The sequence below is a fragment of the Corapipo altera genome, unplaced genomic scaffold (assembly GCF_003945725.1).
Source record: "Corapipo altera isolate COAL_440 unplaced genomic scaffold, ASM394572v1 118, whole genome shotgun sequence".
Taxonomy (NCBI): Eukaryota; Metazoa; Chordata; class Aves; order Passeriformes; family Pipridae; genus Corapipo; species Corapipo altera.
Window position 1 is genome coordinate 903,221 of NW_020884991.1, and position 17,586 is coordinate 920,806.

Genomic DNA, 17,586 nt, shown 5'->3' on the forward strand with positions numbered 1-17,586 from the left:
TTGCAAATGTATTTTATTTAATTCCTGCAGGTCCAAAATAAGAACTGAGAAGATGGGAATGAGGATGTGAGCAAAGAAGTGGTGCTAGAAGCTCTGCTGTGTCCAGGGAGGTGTAGTGATTATATTTTCCAATTCAACAGCTCAGGATAGAAAGACAAGAGATTCTCATTTCTGTGCTTGTGCATGCATATGCTTTCCTTTTAGGAAGGACTAAGTGGGTAGTCCTTGTTTTCCTTATTGCCAGAGGGATTTGGAACTGCTGGAGGTAGGAGATTTGTCTTGACAATATAGCTCTGTAGAAAATGAAAATCCAATAGAAAATCAAAATTTCAAAGGTGGCTTTTCTCCCCTCTACCCTACTGCCATCCTGAACTTCGTCTTTGGGGGAAGTTGGTTTATTTCTTTCTCCCTCTCCAAAAACCAGTGTTTTCTGCACCCTGTGCACCTGCCTACTCAAGCACTTCTCTGCATTTGGGCCCCTGGGTCACCTGTAACTGCAAGATGATGAGAGAAAAGTGTTCCATCAACTTTGAGCTCTGTGGTTGGTGTTTCTCACTTCTTCAGTTTGATCTGATATCATTTTTTTAGTGGGTGCTGCTGACAGCCAGAAGAGTTGCCTTTCCCCTGCTCTCTTTTGCTGCAGAATGTGTCCTGCGAGGTCCATTTTATCCCTTGAGTTAGCAGGCAGGAAAGCATCTCTTTTGTGGCAAGAGTATGCCAAAACCTTTCTGATTTTTCAGGTTATTTGGGAGTGTTGGCAAGACTGGCACTTGTTAAGCAATAGCTGGTATGTGAGACTTCTCCATAGCAGTTTACTTCAAAACACAAACATTTTTCTTTCAACGAACATCTGTGGTGGTGAAGATGAAAATTAACCTGAATAAATCAGTCTGAGTAGCACACAGCATCCTTTCAAACCTTTTTTGAGTCAAACACTCTATAGCTGAGTTATACCTGCTTTCATGCCATATTTAATGACATTGATTTCAAGCTATTCATTAATTTTCTGTGTAAATGAGAGAAGAATCAGAAGAACTTCTGGTAACATCTTACTAAGTGAGTAGAAAGTGATAAAAGCAGTAGATAAATGCCTTCAAAAGAACAAGAAGTTGCTTATTGAATTGCTTATTGATCTGGAAGAATCAGTAGCCTAACAGCTGCTAGTGTCTGAAAGTTGTATGCAGCTACTTTTAAGATACAAACAAGAGAAGATTTTGATTTGAAGTGGTGGACTGAACCCTGGAACAAACTGAGAGTACACTGGTCAGTTCTTGATTTCTTCAAGTCTAAATCAGAAGCCCTTCTAGAAAACATGAGTTAGTTAAAAGTAAACTTTTAATTTTATAATAGTATGAAATATAATGACTTATGAGATACTGGAGGTCAAATGTAGTATTCTGGAAGGATTTTTAAACGTAACATCTGTACATCTATGAACAAAATCTCTTAGGTCTTGGGCAAACCAAAGTTAAACAAAACAAGAGGAAAATCAAATCCAGGTTGAGAAACAAAAAGATGAATTGTTATCATCCACATTTCTGCTTAAAATCTGTGAAGTTTCTTTGTTGCTTTTCCAGATCCAAGGTTGTGTGAGTAAAAATTTTTCACTGTAGTGTCTTGTACCATGCAAGTAAGTTCCTAGTTATCATTCAGGCAATTTGAAACCAGAGGTGCAGCATTAGATAAATTACATATATCAAAAAGCAGGATGAATTCTCTGCAAGGACAGATATATTCTAGTTTAATATCAGTCCAAATATTGGTTAGTGGCAAGATAGCTCTCCTAGCTCCCTACAAAAAACAGGGCTGATTACAGACCTCCACCCAGGGATTTTAAGCTCATCTTGGTTATCCAAATGAGGACCTCCTTCTCTGAGAGCATGGGTGGGGACCATGTGAGAGGTCCTGGAGACTCACCATCGCTGCTGGGGGCTCCTTTCCTCTGGATGTATTGAGGAGAGCTGAAGGCATGCTTGTGCTTGCAAGTAGCCCCTCTTGATAGTGCAGCATCACTGTGGTGTCTATTGCACAAGGGGGTTCCTGGGGTGACAGGACTTGTATGTACAGTAGGCTTTGATCCAGCCAGCACTCCTCTCAAATCACTACAAGGACCAAATTCAATTTATTAGGAAGGAAAGTTTTAAGCAGTGTACAGAAAAGCACCACTGCCCCACATCAGAAAAACATAAACAGAGAATAAGCCTCAAGCTTTTTTTGGTATGGGAAGCCTGGAGATATGAAACATCACTCAGTGACAGCTATGAGTTGTTCATGTGTAAGTGGGTTATTATAAGTCTGAAATGAGACTCCTCAGGCATCAAAATAACACCAAAAGCAATCTTGGAGAAGGTAGGAGTGGTGCTGTACATTCTCATCACTTTCGCAAAAAATACATCAAGGAAGAGAATATATTAAAAATTGCTGAGCGTTTGGGAGGAAGCAAGGACCTCAGGAGAAATTTTACAAATGGAGCTCACTTGACAAGACAAAATTGACTCTCCCACTAAACCCAAAAAGGATATCACTACCTGGGATCTTGTTACAGCAATGTACTTTTCATAATCAACAGTTTTTGCAGCATACTTTTACATTTAGAGGTGTCCCACTTGCTGCCTGTGTGCTTATCACCATGGTTCTGCTTTAATTGACTTGTGGTGTGGACTTTAATGGGACCTCAGCTGTTTGTCCCTGAAGAGAATTTTGCCTGTGGCTTTCACTCCGGACATTTGAAAGATCCTTTGGATCTGTCTTTCTGGAGCTTGGAGTCTTAATTGCTGTGCTTTGAGTAGATTTACTGGAGAGTAGAGAACTCCATGTTTTAAGAGTGAACGCATTGTTCACAAGATGTGGCAACTCAGGAGCAATTAATTTCAATATTAATGTTAACTAGTTATTTCAAAGTCAAATCTGGATGGTGCATGTCAGACTGTGCACACATCAAGTGTGATCTGATGCAGATGCTCACCTTATTTTGCTGTAGCTTGGCTGACTTGCATGGACTGAAAAGTTGGTCTGTGACATCTCTGGTTTCTGCTTTGAAACCTCAGTTATACCTTTGCTCGGCTGTGCTGACTGTACATGTCTTTTCCTCTCATGTACTTGCCAAGATCTTGCCTTTCCCATCTGAACAAGATAGAGTACTCTTATTGTAGGATAATGTTCCTTTGCCTTACCAGCTCCAGATTTTGACTTCCAACAACAGGATGTCTGCAACGGCAAATTATAGATGAGAGAGAGATTTTGGCTGTAATGGTGAGATATGTTTAACTGAAAAACTCAGCTTAGAGTTCAGATTCATTTAAGTGAAGGCTTTTCCTCCCCATCTCTTGTCCTACCACTATCTTTCCTGTAAGCAAGAGAGTTTTTGCCGTTAGTAACTGTGGTGAAGAATCTGACTCTCTTGTTCTCAATAGGGAAAGGAGGGGTTTGTTTATCACTTCACCCCATCTACAAAGTCTGGCCCGCTAATGTTGTTGCTTATGAAGTTGAGTGTGAGAATATATTTCACAGCTCATATGAGAGTTCGCTACTTTGACTGTTGAGTTCTTGTGGCTGTTGGTGATGCAATCTTGTTGGGAAGGTGAAGCTTCAGGCAGAGCAACTTTTCTTTGAACTCCTCCTGCTACAGCTATTAAAAATAGGTCAGGGTAGAGAAAAGCAGGTCTGGCTTTCAAGAATATATTAAGCTAATTTATCATGCATTGTAGACTGATACATGTTCAAGGTGATGCCTTAAGGTCCATCTGTTTTTTTGATTTTTCTAATTTTTATAAGTTTTATAAGTAGTTATACACCAGAAGTAGATTTAGAAGCAGCAGCATTTCATTCCTTTACCCTTAACACAGAAGCTACACACGTTCTCCAACCCTTTTACCCCATTCTATGCTCCCCATATCAATTCTACCCCTGGATTCCATTAGAACATGTTTAGTCTCACTCTAAGATAGGCCTGTTCTGTATGGAGAATGCTTATATCTTAGCCTAAACCGCAGAACACAGTCAGAAACTAGGTGACCGTGTACCCCTTGTACTCTGAAGAAGATGAAGATTGATGAAGAGAGGGTCTCAGAGACCCCAGCCCCAGTTCCCAAGGGGCATGACTGAGGGTGATCCAGAGCAAAAGCCAAAGGGAGGATAAAACCTCATTGGACAAGCAGTATTATAAATTGTAACATGTGTACAAAGGGACTTGCCCGCGCATCTTGTAATCTTATGCCCAGGCACAAATTAAAATCCTTTCCTTATCTCACCTTCAAAACTAAATTGTCTCAGAGTTTTTTCTCCCTGAATTTTCTTTTAGGCATCAAAGGCAATAGTGATAGAGCCAGTCTCATAAACAGTAACAACCTTAGTCAAAAAGAGTTGGATGTGCAAAATACAGTTTCATATAATGGGTGAGAAGGGTTAAGAGTCTGACGTTTCTCATAGCTAGTTCCTTTTTTCCTATTCCCCTCTCCAGCCCCCAAAAAAGAAGACAACACAAAAAAGCCCACAAACAAACAAAAAACCAATGGTCTGCCTGCCAGCTTCTGCCTTTCTTTAATGAATTACTTCATACAATTATAAATTAAAAAAGAAATCACACAATAACAAATCAAGATGAGCAGGTAAGCAGAGATTTCAGAACTAAAAGGAAGGATTACCATAGACTAAGCCAATACCAGATGACAGAGAAATTAACTGTTTGGAGCTACTGTTTGAATGATATTAAGGATATTGATTAACCAAATGATGTATGGATAGTTTCTGTGAGATGTGCATGCAAGAAGAATTTATTTCTTTATATTGGGTTTTACTTTTTGCCTGTGCCAAATTGTGCTAAATGAATGAGCTCAGCTCAATTGATTTCATATGTGTTTGTGGAATTTGTATCTCACATTTTCTGTATGTTTTATGTTGACTCCATCTTCATGGAATCACAAGCCAAATTTTTTGAAGAAGTATCAAAGAAATGGGATCTAGATGCTTTTGTTATGAGGCTTGTACTCATAACATAATGAGGCTTGTCATTGTACAGTAACTCAAAATGTTATTTGAGTTTCCATTTCAGAGTAAAATGATTTAGGGTGGTGCAAGAGATTAATGCTGGCTTCCATCTTCGTGTTTGCCCATGCTAATTAGAGTAAAAGAGCGCAACAAAAAATGTTTGTCTTCTTGACTGGACTCAAAAACTCTCCCTTGTGGCCTTGTATGTTCTTTCCCTGTGGTGGGATCTAGGATACAGGCACAGAGGGAAGAAGGAAGCAGGCAAGTAAGTGCATAATCCAGAGGTTCATACTCTGGTCCAGAGGAGGTCATGTAATTTGGAATGGCTTTAGCTGTGTTATTTTGTGGCAGCTAGGGTAGCACCACCCACCATCACGAATGAAAAGGAGTCCATGAGGCATAATTAAAAGCCAGGTGACCCTTCTTTCTTCAAGAGGAATAGAAAATAAATAAATCCTCTGGAGTTGTCATAAAAAGTAAATACAGTGGGATTGATTCTTTGTTTATCGTGGTGCTGGTAGGAAGTTACTCTATTGTGCTTGGTGAGGTTACCCCAGAGTGATGTGAGCAGTGACGACTGCCCAGTTTGGGGCCTTGTCAGTATATCATTGATGCTTTCATAAATCACTTTCAGAGTTGGTGTTACATTTGGACGCCCTCAGGTAACTTGTGAAGCAGCCCTCTACTTGACCAGGTACTTTGATCAGGTAATAAAAATATGTATTTAGTAATTTCTAGACTATCACACTATTTTCCTTTCTAAATTTACAGCAGCTGGTGTAAAAAACCCAAACAAACAAACAAATGAAAAACCTGTCCCAACATCCCTTCTCCCTGTATGACTAAAGAACTTGCATGTTTTGGTGAGGATGTGTTTTGCTAGAAGCATTATCCAAAGGTACTTTCCAGAAATGCCGGCAACCATTTGACGCATTGTTTTAATTTGTTGTAGCCATTATGGTTGCTATGATTTTCTTGAAGCTCCCAAGGGATGACCCTGACCTGTGTTTGAGCTTGGACAGTTCAGGCATCTTTTTGGTAGGTCTGGCAGAATTAAACTTGCTGGCCCAAGGTAAAAGAGCTAATGCCTGTCTGCTCCTGCCACTAAGCTGGGGAAGTACCCTGAAGAAAATCTAGGCTGCCTGCCACTTGTTCTTTAGTGTGATGAGAAATTTGGGGAAAGTAACAACTGTTTCAGGAAGGCTGCTCTTTCCTCCATCACCCCTGAGTGACAGTAGTTCTGCACATCATCTTCCTTCCACAGCAGCAAGCTTGGCTTTCCCAGGCTCTGATGTAGGCAGCTGCTGCCTTAAACATCTTCCTTTATTACCTGGGCTGAGACAAAAAATTCAGTAATCCTCACCATGCCACACATGTCTTGAAATGACTTGGACAGATTGTGTCACTTAGTACGATTGTACCCTGCCCCAGAAGCTTTGGTATCCCCATGGCTTCTCTCTCACACCTCACAACAGGAGCGAAGAGGAGGATTGTGTAGTGATCATGCTGTGAAAGGAGATAAACACAGGGATTTTTATTCTTTTTTGAGATTCCTGGATTGCTCCAGAACATTGTTGCATGGGGGAGAGGGGAAGAAAACTGAGAGACAGGTTTTCTGCCAGTAGTTATTTTACATAGTCTAAGCAAAGGGAAACTAGAAGGAAGGGAAGGCAGTGCATACAATGATCTCACTGAGGCAAAAACAAAATGCAGAAGCCAGAGCTTTGCTTGGACTGGCCCTTTAGCTAGCCTGTTGTAGGGTTGTCTCCAGCTGAAAAGCAGTCTGTTGCTCTTCTCCGCTTTTATTTGAGGCAAAGCGATGGCTGAATGTTGGAAGGCATGGCAGTGGCCTTGTTTCCACTTTAGAGATTAGAGTCCTGCCAGAGTGAGTCCAGGAACAGCACAAGTATAACTTCTTCATCTCACGTTGGCTGCAAGGGTTTGATTCTCTGGGAGGCTGTCTTCCAGGGACTTTTCAGCAAACAATAAAATTATGAAACAGCACTAGACTTAATGGTTCTTAATTGACCAGATCTCCCCTGGAATGAGTGGGTTGTTTACTGCTTTGCAGCCCACAGAATTTGTTTTTGAACTCTCATTTTCTCAGTTTGAAGGAAAAACGGAAAGAAAAGAAAAACAAACACTCAAATTGTAGAATGAATTTTGAGCTGAATTCTGCTCCCTAGTGCCTTTTTTTTTTTTTTTATGTTTCTAGTGGATTGCAAACAAAGAAGGAAATTTTCCTCATGTGAGGAGTTCTTACTCAGCATACCATCAGCATACCCAACTCCCCTCTTTCCCCATCTCTTCAGCATCTCTTGTATAGGAGAGAAGTATGTGCAACTGAGACATGGGGTGCAGGATACCAAGAGAGCTTGGCTGCCAGGCAGGTGTTTCAGAGCCAATTCCACCCATCATTGTCTCTGAGATGGACAGAGGATCTTGGGACACAAGGAGATCATGATTTCCCCATGGGAGTGCGATTGAATCCTTATAGCACTTAGGTATTACAATTTGTTGAGCATAAGAAAGAAATGATAGGTGAATAGAACAGAATGGGGGGAAATGAAATTTACATGATCAAGTTGACACTAAGTTTTATACAGAAAAGCTTTTCTTTGTGCTGAAAATACAGATAGATGTGAATCTGCCTGAAGTGGTTTGGTTTTACCCTCATGACCATGAGAATTAAAGTTCCCTATTACCCCCAGCAATCAAGAAAGTAGGAAGCAGATAATGGAATGTTTCTGTCACCACTGAGGAGGGCTCCCATTAAATTGCTTGTAGGTCTTTGGAAAGGTCAGTCAAAGCTTAAGCAACCCCCTGTTGTTTGACAACATCAGAGCTCAAACACCACTATCCTGGAGAACTCTGCTCTTTGAAAGAGGGGGATGTTTAATTACCTTTTGAAAGCTGGCAGCAGGACAGGATGCAAGGATGTTTTCTTTCCTTTGTGTCAGTTGAACAAGTTGCTATTTTTGTACATGAGAGCAAGTAACCCACCGCACTAGAGGAGACTGTCCCTTCCTCTGGCCTGCTGTTGGGAGAAAAGCAAAGGCAAGAGGATATTAGTGAAGGTGAGCCTGCTACAGGAAGGAAGCCTTGACACAAGAATGTTTGTGGAAGGGGAGACGGAGGCTTATGATGCCTTTCTTAATGCTGTATCAATGTGTCGATTCTGTTTGCCTTTAAATATATACTTATTTATTGGCCTTGTTTTACAGGAAGACATTGGTGCAGTTTCAGGAAATCGACTGCTGTCACTTTAATGAAATGTGCTTTCATCATCAAAGGATCTGGCAAACTGTTTGTGGGAGTTTTAATTTTTAAAATTGCAATGTATCTGCTCCCTCCCAGGGGCAGTCTTTCACGACATTGGCTGTATGCACTTCAACTACATCATTTTTTTTTCCAAGGGTTTGGATTTGTGGCATCTCAACAAGCTAAACAGAAACTGTGCCTCAGGGAGAAACATCCTCTTAAGTAACTGAAAATAAACTTGGATGACATGCCTTTTGCAATATACAAATTCAGCTGTGCACATGGTGGGAATGGAGCATTAGACATAGTACCTACCATTGTAAAGAGAACACAAATGTATGTGTAACATATGCTTGTGGTAAACATGAAAGAGACGTATGAGAGGAAAAGGCCATTTAGTTTGGGTATCTCCAGCTAAACCTGGCCAAGAGGCGGAGTATCCCTCATTCTAATTTCATGTACAGTACATGAAGTAAGAACAAGCACTTACTGTGCTAGTTCTTCGTTCCATCAGCATTCACAGGGATTTGACGTTTGGTGGAAAGGCCTGGATCGTTAGTGCTCAGGGATTATGACTGAGTACAAAATCTAAAGCAGATTTGTCTCAACCAGGGCATGCTGCCAGATCAGCAGGCACACCAGTTCAGTGAACAGGGAAGAGTTCGTGCCTACCAAGGGTTTAGTGGGGCAGTGTAGCCTTGTGTGGACATGATGGTCTCATCATGGTTTCATTAGGAAATGAAAGCTTGTCTAGGAACGAAAGTTGGTGCTATAGATGTAAGAGGTGCTTATCCTTGGTGGAATATATACAACACTAGAGTGGAAGAGTCACATCTAGGTTTGATGTAGCTGTGGGTTTATCTATTCATAATGAGCAAAATATATGGTCTTCCTAAACTTTATTCTGCAGCTATGTACTAGTTTTTTCTTGGAGAGAGTTAATTTTTTTCGTAGTAGCTTGCATGGTATTCTGTTTCAGATTTGTGATGAAAAGTGTTGATAACATAAGAATGTTTAAGTTATTGCTGAGCAGTGCTTGCATAGCACCAAGGCCTTTTCTGCTTTGCATACTGCCCCACCAGTGGGCATGCTGGGGGTACAGAAGAAGCCAGGAGAAGACACAGCTGGTACCACTGACCACTGACCCCAACTGACTGAAGGGATATCCCAGTGCCACATGGCACCATGCCCAACAATAAAAGCTGCAGGGAACGAAGAAGGTGGGGAGGACATTTTGAGCTATGGAATTTGCTTTCTCGAGTAACTGTTATGTGTGACAGAGCCCTGGTCTCCTGGAGATGGCTGATGAGAAGCAGTGAATTAATTCCTTTGCTTTACTTGTGGACACAGCTTTTGCTTAACCTTGTAAACTGTCTTTATCTCGACGTATGAGTTTTTGCACTTTTATGCTTCCGATCCTCTTCCCCATTCCACTGTGGCTGTGTGGAGCTGAGCTGCCTACTGGGTTTAAACCACAACAAGCTAGTAGACCACAATATTCACTGGCCTTTGCTAACCTTGTGGAGATCTATTTACATGGTAACCCAGAGCTCCTTGTGCCTTCAGTACCCATTGGCTCTGGTACTAATGGTTAGCTTTGCTGTGGCCAGGCAAAGCAAGTGATTAAGGATTCAAGCAATATTACAAAAGGTCAGCCACTCATCAGCTGTTCATCATCCTTCACTGTACTGTACACATGCAGTGACCAGTCTCAGAAGCCCCAGGCATGATAGGTCTTGGCAAGCTGGACATAGCCACACCTCAGGTTACTCAACTGGACTCCAACGGTAACCTGGAAAACCCTGCCCAAACAACTGCTCATTAGGCTTGGAGGTGCTGTGAGTGTTCTTACTGAAAACTGTTCTGCTGACAGTCATTTTGGCTAGTATGAAGGATTTGGTGGTTAGGCAGTGTGTATCCCTGAACTGGAAATGTGCTATTTGTGATACTTGGGTGATTAGTTTTAATGCCACATATTAGGCAGAGGGATATTGGCTAAGACAGGTAGGCAGTGCTAATTACATACTGAAAGAGTGCTGCAATCCTAATAGGTGGAAACAGGCATGTGATATATCTCAAATCTGTTGTTGCTGCTCAGAGCTAGTGCAGATTTATCCTTTGTAGTACTGTGCAACTTTGGCTTCACTCATCTGTGACAATGCAGTTCTTGTCATGTCCTCTGCAAATGTCACTGACAGCAAAAAGAAAAATCTCAGCATCTGACTTTATATACCAGAACCCATATCAGGAGGTGGTATAATTATATAACAGGAGTTGTCCTGTAGTATTTAAAACATTCTGTGTAACACCTATTCTAGGTGTTACACACCAGCGTTCTATAAATCCTCACCCATTTTCATCATCAACTCAAGCCTAGCTTAACAGGGAGGTTTGCATCTTGATTGCCCTGTGAACAAGGATATAACCCTTCAATCCTTGCTGGAACTTCTTGCATTATAGTTTGTTTCTGACAAAGTGAACATGTAAGTAAAGTATTTTTTTGCTTTGCCATGCACACTAACAATTTTTTGATGACCCTGTTTAGCAACTAATTGGCTTCTTACCAAAAGTGAAAACACTAGACATCCATTTTCAGCTGGGAAAGCCACACTCATTATGTACCCTGGGCAAGATAAAGCATTGAAGCAGCATTACACAAAGTACTCCAAGCTCCCTCCATGGCTTTTCTTACCAGATCTGCTGATCAACTTGCCTTTTTTTTTCTCCCATGTCTCCTCTCTCTTAGGCCATTTACTATTGACTGAAAGTATGTTTTCCTGTAGTCTGGAATTTTCTTTTGCACTAGATGAGTATTTAAGTGAGTATTGCTTCTTGAGAAGAGACATGGAGCTATGCATGTTACTAAAGGAGGTGTTCACAGAGTTGATGAGAATTTCGGAAGTCCTGACATCATGAAAAAATGTTCTTAGCTAGACTGAAAATGAAACCTTAGAAGAATGTTTGACATGGCTCTAGCTATTATTGTTTCCTTGATGCATACTGTTGCTACATTTAATATGTGGAAACTGGTGAGAATAAAACAGATTGCTAGAAAGATTACTCATACTTGAAATGCTAACTGCTCTAATTGACAGAGGAATGGTAACTTAGAGGAATGGTAACTTAGCTTCACATATGCCAGTGGTTAAAAGAGAACAGTAATTTGACCTTAGAACACTTCCACAGATGTATTCAAAATATGCTTCTCAGACATGACTAAAGTTGGAAAAGATTTTTCAAAATCTCCGTTTGTGGAATGAAAATGCATATGTTTATTCTAATTTAGAATATTTTGCAGTCTTCCATTTCACCTATTCTTTGTAAATGCAACAGTTCTATTGAACTCAGTCCAGGCAGGATGTGTAAGGACAGAAGCAAAAAAACAAAATTAAAGTGGGTTCTGCTCCAAGCATCTTTTGCAATATCTATATGTTCTATGTGAATTTCAGTTTCCTTCCTCAGTAAAACAGTCTTGATACATAATTTTTTCCACTTTGCCCTCCCTCCTTGCTTTTTCTTTGCCAACCACAACTGCACATGAAGCAGATGCTTTCAAATGTTCAAGCTCACAAGGTTCCAAGAGTATACATAGTATACATGAGTCTCTTGGTGCTATACTAGCATCTTTCTGAGGAAGGAGGTACAGCAGCAGAGAAGGAGCTCTGTAAGGCGAGCTGGCTGGATCCCACTGCTTATGGCTCCCTGACAAGTGGGGAGAGCTTGCATTGCCCCTACCATCCAGCTGTTTAGGATTGTTTATCTTATACTCCTGATGTTTTGTTTAGTCAATGATGATGCATAAGATACAACTGGTTTTGACTTCCAGGTAGACAAAGCCTATGAAGCAATCAGGAGTCCCAAACATTTGTTTCTGGCAGAATACTAAATAAACAGTAGCAACACCTACCTGTGTGGGTGGCAATTAATCACATCAATCAACAAGATCAGCTAGCAAAGCCTTTTTCTTTTCTTTCCTTTTGTTCCTTGTCTCCTCCCACCTGCTTGTTTCCTGGTTGTTGCTTCTGCTGGCAGTAGAGCTGGGTTAGGTAAACCTTGTATCCCCTCTTCTCTGATGGCCTGACTATTTGATGCTCTCAGCCCAATTTAGCCTATCTCAGCCTATCTTTGGGCATGGATTTCTTTTCTGTCTGTATTTCTTAGAGAACTGAGCCAAAACTACTACCTGTGTGTCTGTAGACTTGTGTGCACCTGTCCATTTGAACAACCCTCCTGGAAACTTTTGAACTCACTGTTTTAGCTAAATTTCATGGAGGAATAGAATTTTAAAAGATACTAAGTTCCTACAACTTTTCTAAAATAAATGTGCAGAGGAGAAAATAATTTTGTCCTAGGGAAAGGTACCATCACAAACTCTCCTTTTATTAGGCACCTGTAATAAACAGGGAAGAAAGACTTTCTGAGGCATGGGACTATTGGAAAATCATCCTTCAAAGCCTGGATAAGCACCAGTGGTAACTGATTCTGAGACACAAGTCTGTAGTTTTGTTTTTCAGGGTTTTCTTATTTATTTAGCCTTTTTTTTTTTTGTTTTAATAGAAAGGTTATAAAAAATTTGTATCAAAGCCAAAAAGCATTCTTTCTCTTAAAATTGGAGGAATATTTTTGCAGTCCTTCAGCTTTTCTTTTTCTTTGTACTAAGTGTTAGTCAAAGACTTGCTGATGTGAAATGTTAGAAATTGCAGGAACTGGTACTTGCAGAAAAATGCAGACTCTAAGGCAGTAGGTGAAGTGAGAGTGGCAGGTGATGGAAAAGGTGACCAACTGAAGGAACTGGATACGTCTTTATCTCCTGTCAGACACCAGCTTGCCAAGAAGTTGAAAACATTGAATAACAATCATCTTTGTTTCTTGGTGGATTGTTATTATAAAATGCCTGAAAATTTTATGTGGAAGAGGTAATTAAACATTTAAAAAAAATCTCAAGATCAGGACAGTGCCCAGTTTTCCTTCCCACATATGCTGTTTCAGGTTCCTTCATTTCTTATTTCATAATGAGATCTTAGGACTGGGGGTTTTTGTCACAATATCTGTGCTGTCATTTTTCCTAGAGCTGAATTCAGCCATTACTAGAATCAAGAATTTGGCTGTGTATGATCTAGTGGGATCAAGCTTCCAGTTCAGTACAGTAACCTTTCCTCTGACTCTGAACCCACTTTCATGTTTTACACCTGTACTGGGCTGAACCTGGCTGGACACCAGGTACTCACTGCAGCCACTCTCTCACTCCCCTCTGCAACTGGACAGAGGAGAACAAAAAACAGCGAAGGATTCATGAGCTGAGGTAAGAGCTGGGAGAGATGACCCACTGATCACCATCATGGGCAAAACAGACTCAAAGTGGGGATATTAATCGAATTTATTACAAACAAGATCAGAGGAAAAGAGTGAGAAGTAAAATTATCTTAAAAGAACCTTTTCCCCACCCCTCCTTCCTTCCAAACTCTACCTTCTCCCCCGCAGCAGTGCAGGGGGACAGGGAATGGGGATTACAGTCAGTTGTTGTTTCTGCCCCTGCTAAGGGAGAGGAGTCCTTCCCCTTCTCTCATGGGGTCCCTTCCACAGGAGACAGTCCTTCACAGGCCTGTCCAGCATGAGTCCATCCCTCGGGCAATGACTCTTCCCAAACTGCTGTTCCATGGGTCACTCCTGCATGGGATGCAGTGCTTCATGAATGAGTTGTAGTGGCATGGGTCCCCCATAGGGACCACAAGTCCTACCTGGGATAAACCTGCTCCAGCATGGGCTTCCCTTTCCACAGGCTGCAGGTCCCCAACAAGACCTGTCTCCATCTTGGGCCTCCCATGGGGTCACAGCCTCCTTTGGATATCCACCTGCTCCAGCAGGGTCTTCACCATGGGCTGCAGGGGCCTCAGCTCTGGTGCCTGGAGCACCTCCTGCCTCTCCTTCTGCACTGGCCTTGGTGTCTACCTTGTTGTTCACGTGTTCTCACTCTGCTCTTTCCTGACTTGAATTCTTCTCTATGCAACAATCTTCTGGTCTTAAATATGTTGTCACAGAGGTGTTACTATCACTCCTGGTTGGCTCGGCCTTGGCCAGCGGCAGGAAGTTTGTCCTGGAGCTGGCTGGCATTGGCTTCACCAGACAGGGGAAGTTTTTAGCAGCTTCTAACAGAAGCCACCCCTGTAGCCCCTCACACCCCCCCACTACCAAAACCTAGCCACAGAAACCCACTACAACACCTAATGGACGAGCAACCTAACAGGAACAGACATTTGGAGAAAAAAAAGTAAATAGTGTAAAAATGTCCTTCTGAAGCTGTGCTCTCTTACACAAACAAATGTTTTCTTCTAGCCTTGAATCCTGTCTCCAAAGGTTTTAAATGTGGGTGTCTAAGGAAAGAGTGAACAGAGAGGGCAAGGAACAGTGATGCTCTTCCATGATTTGTGGTTGTGAGATATCCTGAACCAGAGATTAAGTCTTTGTATAATTATATAATGCTATGAAAAAATCCAGCTGTAAAGGAATATCTTTTATTTGCATACTAAAACATTAATTAATTATCCCTGCAATTCTCCTGTACTTGCCAGGAAAGAGCTGTTTTATTTCCCTGGTGGAGGTAATCGATTACCACATAACAGGCTAAGAAATACCAGAACAAGAAAGAAGCATGCAGCAAATGTGCAGGTGGGAAACTTTTGCTACTATCTGTAGTAGATAACAGTTTATTTCCATGCAGACTAAAAGCTGTGAGCAGTCTTAACTTGTCTACAATATTCATGCATCTTTTGCATAAACTTAGGCCAGTTTTACAGTTGGCCTGATTTGTGGGTACTTAGGGAATGTAAAATCATGGTATTATGTGGTCTTTGTGTGGAGGAAGTGCAGAGCTTCACTTGGTGGTTCAAGCTTATAAGAACTTCATGCTTAGGCTGGAAGGCTTGAGGTGCATGTTCCCACGCTGCACGCAACCAAGGGAGGGTTTCACGCTAACCTTATCTTCATACAGCTGTAATAGACAGGTCATCTTGAGGGGCTGCAGAAATTGTTTCTCAATAGCTCACAGGTTATTTTTGAAACTCAATCCATCTAATTTCTTTAATGGCATAGGCAGCAATTGACATTATGGAACATTGTGGAGTTGCAATACAGTATGCACTAGCTTTTACTATATTAAATAGCTCATTTTAACTCTGTCTTAAAATGGAATCCTTCTGCATCTTTCATTTAATGTTCATTACATAAGAAACAACCATAAACCATGACTTTAGTCCTTGACCCAGTGGAAAGCATATTGAATACATATCTTTCTTCGTAGCGGTCCTTGGCAATAACAGGTTTAATTTAGTGAATTTAGAGTTGAAGTTTATTCCTGTATGAGTCATAACAAAGGCTTCATGTTCTCAAAGCCTTAAAAGCCTTTTCACTACAAAAAAAAAGAATTTCCTAGATTAAAATAGTTGATCCAAAGCATAGGAACTTCTTTATCTACTGTATAGATCTTGCAGTAGATCCACTTAATGCTACAGGGAGAAATAACATAGTCAGATGAAAAGTGGTGAAGTAATAGAGAGTAAAACTAAGAAACTCCATGTTTTCATCTCTTACGTGTATTGTTAAAAGTCAGTTATTTTTCCAATGATTTTAAAAATTTCAGTAACTTATTGCTTCAGGTCAATTCCATAGACAAAGATCTATGGATTGAATGGAAATGGCTTAAGCAATCAGCATGATATTTTAAACTCAATTTGCAAACCAGAGTTCAAGTTAAAAAAAAAACAACAAACAAACAAAAACAAACAAACAACAGCAAGAAAAATTATAAAAACTCCAAGAAGCCACTGGTTTAAGAATTACTTCAGTCACACAAGGGCTCAGCAGCTGCATCCATGTTAGGTAAGACACTTACTGTTTTGGAATTTGTTGTCAGCAAAATTTATAAAAACAGCTATATGACAATGCTTTAGCAGATTTTTGTCCAATAACTCTGCAGTCTTCTCCTCTCTTTGAAATGGAAGTCTACCAGATGAAATTGGCCAGGTTGTACTGTCAGCCTGCCTAGTACTGAGTCCTTGAGTTGTAGTTTCCTTCAAATACATTGGGCTGTCGTCTCCTCTTGCTCTTCACCTCTGTGTACTTTTTAAGACCATTTGTTAAGTAAAGAATTTAGAATCTCATGTCTGCAACACAGCATGTGAGGCTGCTGTACTGTTGAACTAGCTTTTTGTATACTGGGTTTTTTCTTACCAAGATTGGATGACGTTGCTTCCACTAAAAGGTTGATTCACTTCAGTGATTGACAGGAAGGTGACCAGGAGATTTGAAAGCTTCAGAACAGAAATCCCTTTACTAAAACAGGCTTGTTCTACTTTTTACAAAATTAGCTCCTCCAGCTCTATCAAGGATTAACATTTTTTTGCAACTCAGAAAATGGTGTACAAAAAAAGAAATTCTTCGTGGTTCTATTGACAGCTAGCAGTACCAAAGTAGATTATGCCATTAATTAGAAGAAAAGTAACACTTGCAATATGGCTTTAGTGATGTATTTTTACTATGTTCAACTGTTGAAATATAAGATCAGAACCTAACTACCTACGTGTTAAAATGGCGAGCATTTACATCTTCTATCAGTTTAAGTACTGGTGTGATTTTTTTTAACAGTTTCTTCTCCCTTAAATTCCAATAATTCAAAGAATTTCCATGTCAGAGTTTTGCCCACTGATCTAGCAGCAGTATTTCTGTAGAAATACAGGTATGTTTTACTTATGTCCACAATGGAAGGCTAAGGGTCTGAATAACCAGTGATAAATGTGCTGCTTTAGCACTCTCCTCATTCTCACCTTGTCCTCCAGCACAGCCAGCAAAAGTAATACTCCTTATAAGATCTCCACTGCTTGCCAACATGTATGACAGAAATTTAATGTATATCCACAGTATCTTTAGCAGAAATAATTTTTAAGTGATGAAACTCTACCAACCGCAGATCTCAGGAGTAAGGATGTTTTCATTCTATCAATCTCTTTCTTTACAGGCTCACAGAGAATCCTAAAGTCCATTCTAAGACCAAAGGGATTTCAACCCTGATGAGTAAATAGAGAAGAGATTCAAAGACAAGGGGCTTCAAGATGCTGTTGATTCTGTATGAACATGAAGGTAAGCATTATCTTGGCATTATCATTGAGTTTTTGTGTTCCCTACTTCGTCCTTTCATTTTCTAGAACAGAGAAAGATGAACATGTCCTCAAGCAGTGGCATTCTCAATAAAGCAGATCTCCTTGTCTCTTGTCGACCATTTATTTCTTTTCTGCTTAAAATGCCCACACTCTTTTCAATGCATATTTATATTTAGAAGGTAACATT

At 40.5% G+C, this 17,586-nt stretch overlaps 1 long non-coding RNA gene across 1 annotated transcript in view; it reads left to right on the top strand.

Moving 5' to 3' along the window:
* LOC113958208 overlaps positions 1–17,380 on the top strand; it is a 56,402-nt gene extending 39,022 nt beyond the window's left edge. The window contains exon 2 of the long non-coding RNA XR_003531452.1: positions 17,258–17,380. This is a non-coding gene — a long non-coding RNA (uncharacterized LOC113958208). The remainder of the gene's footprint in view (positions 1–17,257) is intronic.
* The last annotated feature ends 206 nt before the right edge of the window (positions 17,381–17,586 follow it).